Source organism: Nematolebias whitei, chromosome 8, assembly GCF_014905685.2.
Source record: "Nematolebias whitei isolate Nwh7 chromosome 8, NemWhi1, whole genome shotgun sequence".
Classification (NCBI taxonomy): Eukaryota; Metazoa; Chordata; class Actinopteri; order Cyprinodontiformes; family Rivulidae; genus Nematolebias; species Nematolebias whitei.
The window spans coordinates 34,441,670-34,446,749 of NC_056505.1; positions in this window are offsets into that span (position 1 = coordinate 34,441,670).

Genomic DNA, 5,080 nt, shown 5'->3' on the forward strand with positions numbered 1-5,080 from the left:
TATATGACACTGATAATGTATGACAAAAACTTCCAGTAAAGTATTATAAAATTTGTGGTTGTAAAGTACAACTGCCATCAAATGCGGAAAAGGTTAAAGTCACATTGAAAAACTATCCAGTCCTAAGTTAATAGTTTTTCTATTTTTACAAGAAAACTTTTGAGTCTTTTGCTATTTAATTTAATTTATTTATTTGTTACCAACAACTTTGGGTTGCTGCGATGATGACCCTCCGGAGCCAAAAGCTTTTAAAGAGTTAGAGTTTTAGCGAAACGCAGTCTTGTCATTCGTTGCAGTTTTGATTTTCCTGTCAGCAAAAGGCATCTTTTGACAGCAGCTATTGAGAAAGCACATCAGAGTTTCATTTATAAAAAATAAAAAATCCAGCAGAGATCTTAGTTGCCTGCAGTGGACAGCTTATTAGTGCAGATAATGAAAGAACACAGGAGATGACAGCTTGAAGTAAAGCGGTGCATCTTCCCTACAACGTTTACACCCACAACTCTGCAAACAGTAATTGGCAATGCAACCTTGGGTGTCAGAAAGAAAAACAGTTTCAGGTTGTTACCATGTTTGGTAATTAGATTTTTTTTTTTTCCATCTCGAATAAGACTGGCAGGATAAAGAATAATTAAAGTTGTCACGTAATCCTGATGATCCCTGTCGGTTTGCTGAATCTGTAAGTCTTTCACAAACAACACAAACATTCAGGGAGCGTCTAATGAAATTTGCTCTTGTTTTTGATAATAAGTGAATATTTGCTATGCTTCGCTGAATGTCAGGACCTCAGTCATGTGCTGGTGGTTACTGTGATGGGATGCTGTCTGAAAATAAATAACCCTCTTTACCCCTCTTTACAAATGGGGCAATAACCTGTTTGGGGCATTGATTTGGTTCCTTCAGCTTTTAAGTAATCAGAAAAGGAACCCATTTGTAAACACTAAACTATATTAACTCTTTCTGTTTATCCAGACAGACTAATACTTTTAGCTTACCTCTGATGTGCACAAACTGGGCTGTGCATGATCATAAAGGCAAACATACAGCTCTGTGCTTTCCCATTTTGTCAATCTCTACCTTTGTTGAAAACCTGGTAAGTTGCTGGTATACATTCTAAACAAGCAATTTATATTTCTTTCTTTCAAAACAGCAGACCAAACTGAGCTGGTGCAAAATGAATAAATGTTGAGTTTTTATATCAGTGAAGCAAGATGGAGTTTGGAAACGGCAGTGCTGAAACTGTCACATCTCACCTCTAATAAAGCACCGTTCTGTCTTTGACTAGTCTAGGTGCAGGACCGCGGGGAGCTGCGCTGCCAATATGCTTCGCAGACGAGCCCATTAGCTTATTGTCACTGTCAGTACCAGCTGGATAAGCTGAACTGACTACTTCTGGCTTTCCAAGCTCGGCACGGACTCTTATGGTTTTACCTGACAGATTTTTCTCTTCCTCCAGAAAAGGAGTGCGGGTGCTGTTCTCAACATGTCTGCTATCTGCTTGTTCATGGCATATCAAGAACAGGCCGCTCCTGGTGTGGATCGTCTTCACAGAACCACTGGTCTACCAGGGAGCAGGAAGTGTGACCTGAATAGTTTTCAGGAGCTGCCTACAGACAGACAGCTGAGCAGAGCCACATCAGCAGTGTAGACACTTCTTATTGCCCAAGATGGGTGATCATGTACAGTAATTATCTGTCTGTGTATATTTGTAAATGGACTGTGCTTGGATATTGTCTTTCTATCTAATCGAGATACTCAAGGCACTTTACAACACAATCTGTGCCCTCATTTACCTCCACACAATTCATACAGCACTCTACATCTCTCCAAAGATAATCTGAATCTGCAGAGATTAGAGTTTTAGATCACATTCATGCACCGATGGGACACACATTGGAGGCGATGAGGGGTTCAGTGTCTTGCCCAGGGGCACTTCGGCATGTGACTGCTGGTTGATTCAAACCTCCAACTCTCTAATTGGAGGGCGACTGCTCTAACCACTCAACTACAGCTACCCCTTTACCTGTGTAGAATGAACATATGCATGATATATATTCATAAATTAAACGGATTCTTTCATTTTTCTGGACTGTATAATATACGTGCATTGAATTCAGAAATGTAACGTGAGACGTTAATTATCTTTGACTCACCAACGACAGTGGGTCATTTATTAACAGAATCAAGTTTAACACATCACACATTTACATTAATTGGCAAAAATCGAAAATAACGACAGCTTATTTAGCAAGTTTTACAAGGAAGACCATACGGCGATGGTTGAAAACCTTGCTTCCAGCTTCACACAGACCTTAACCACACGGCGGTGGTTGAAAAACTTTGCTTCAGACATTTCTAAAAATATCTGGATTAATTTCTTAGCAGATAGAAGAGTTTAAAGATTGAAGTTTAGAGGGAGGGAGATGGTGTGTGTGTGATTGAAAAGTGTTGAACAGAACGGCACCCTCCATTCGACCCAGCTTTCCTCGGTACGCTCGGTAGTGAACTCGACTCATTACCTCTCTGACGATGAATCAGTGGAAGCGGAGCTCCAGTTACGCTACCGGTCCAGCGTCTCCGTAGGATGGCAGAGAACCGTCCGGAGTGGTGGCGGGACTTCGTCAACAACAGTTCACCTCACGAGTGGACTTCACATGAGTGGAGTCCGTCAGAGTTCCACTCAGAGGTGGAAGATGTCATAATCCCCAATACTCGGAAGAGCTCTGGATCATATCGGGATTTTCCTGTTTCCCAAACGACTGGAGCTGCAAACTCTCCACCCGACTCCAACTGGGTTGAACTAGGAAGTACCAACATTTAAAGAGCTCTATTTCCGGTTCATTTGGGAGTTTCTGATTGGTCGATGGACCAAAACAGAGGTGTGTTTTGTGATGTAAGGTGTTATTAAAAAGTCAAGGAAAAAGATTAAGATTGTTTAAGAACAGACAAAAGATATTATGAAGAACTCAGACTTTGTGGAGTCACTTCTCTAGTATCTTGCTGTAAAAGTTAAACATGACATTTCTTTTTCAGTAAACTTGCAGTTGACCGAAACTTGAACTTTGACCAACTTACACAACTTGCTCATTTCAAACAGACGATCAAGAAATTGAATCATTACTCTGTAACATATTCCAACTTGATTTCCACTTTGAATGAGGATTAAAAATCGTTATTACTGTTTCACAGTTGATTTAAAAATGAGTAGTTCACTTCAACATTTAAACATTGTTTGAACTAACACAATTTGATTATCAAACATTTGTAAAATAGTAATGATAATCGAAAGTAGTCTTCTTTCACTTGATTAATTCAAGAAAGAAAGTCTCAGGATGGGTCAACCTGTATTTCTGGATTCAAATCAATGAAATGACAGTTTCTGTCCCATAAGATCCTTAAGGTCAAGATTTGACCTCAGGCCTAGTTCACTACACCTGTCTGTTAAAATCTCTTGTGAACTATAGGATGAACTGCATTGAAATGTTTAGAAAGTAATTACTGGATCTACAACGGCTTCAGATTTGAAGTCAGTCCAATGTAAGACGACTACCACAGCTGGTAAACCTCAGACAACAAAGGTCACTGTGTCATTTTTACAGATATGGAGCAATGTTTTGTTTTGGTAGCTGAAAGTCATCCTCAACCAGTGCTCAAAAAGCTAACAATTTGTTAAACATTATTGTTTAACATTTCCAAGCATTTCATTCAATTAATGTCTTTTTCATTGGTAACTGAACCATTGAGGGGAGTGGTGGTGCAGAGGTTAGAGAAGGTGGGCCTGTGATCGGAAGGTCGCCGATCCAAATCCCCGGACCGATAACATTAAAATTTGGGTGGGAAAGGTGAAACACCCACACCAGCCTCCACTCTCATTTGCCCCACTCTGAGCCCTTGAGCAAGGCCCTTAACCCCCACCATCTGCTCCCCCGGGCGCTCTAGATAGCAGCTGTCTGCTCCACACAGAGGGCTGTGGTAGCTCGGTGGTCTATGGTTGCATCAGGAAGGACACCCCGCGTAAAAACAACTGCCAAGTTATTGTGCAAATTATTCCTATGCATGCTCAATAATCCAGGTAGAAAAATCTAAAAAAGTTAAATCTGGTCCTCTTGGACATTCAAAAAAACAAAACAAAACAAAGAAATTGTAGAAACTTTTCGTCTTTCATCCGAAAGACTTCCTCAGTCTGAGGTGCTGTATTCAGCTCAGTCTCTTAAATAGCACCTTCTCAGAGTGGATCAACCAGTTTGCTGCTGACAACCAAAACCAGCTGATCACATGATCAAGAAGGACCATCAGCCTAACAATGGGTCATTAGCACACTGATGGCTGTTTACTGTTCACAGAGGGCTGAGTGATACTAGCAATCACAGCATTGTAAGAGGGGGACAGTTGAACCCGGAGGCCTCAACCCCTGTTTAATGATGGACGATTTCTTTTCACAAAGATGGCCTCCTTTACTCCTCTCTCAAACCATCGTTCCTCTCTGTCCAGGATGTGAACATCTTCATCCCTGAAAGAGTGACCGCTGGCCTAGAGATGAGTGAAGACCGTGGAGTCCTGGCCTGATGATGTTGATCTTCTGTGCTGGGCCATCCTTTTGTGCGAATTAGTGCACTGTGGCGACCACTGATGATGGGAGCAGCCCAAAGAAGAATAAATAAAAAAAATAAAAAACTGAAAATATAATCTGAAATGGATCATCTGGACATCAAGTGAGCCAATACCATAACGAGTTTGATCTTAACAAATGTTAGAATGTATAATTGTGAGAATTTCTACATGCACTCCTTGCATGCCTGCATTTTGTGCTGAATTTGTTGATAAAGTCTATTATTTTCTGTTTATTGAAATGTTCCAGCCATAAAAAACACAACTATGAGTGGAAGAAAGAAATGATAAACTCAGAGCATAAAAACCCACCGAAATCCAAACATTTGCAGCTATGAAATAGAATGAAAAACTAAAACTCAACACCAGTCCATCCATCCATCCATCCATCCATCCATCCATCCATCCATCCATCCATCCATCCATCCGTCCGTCCGTCCGTCCGTCCGTCCGTCCGTCCGTCCGTCCGTCC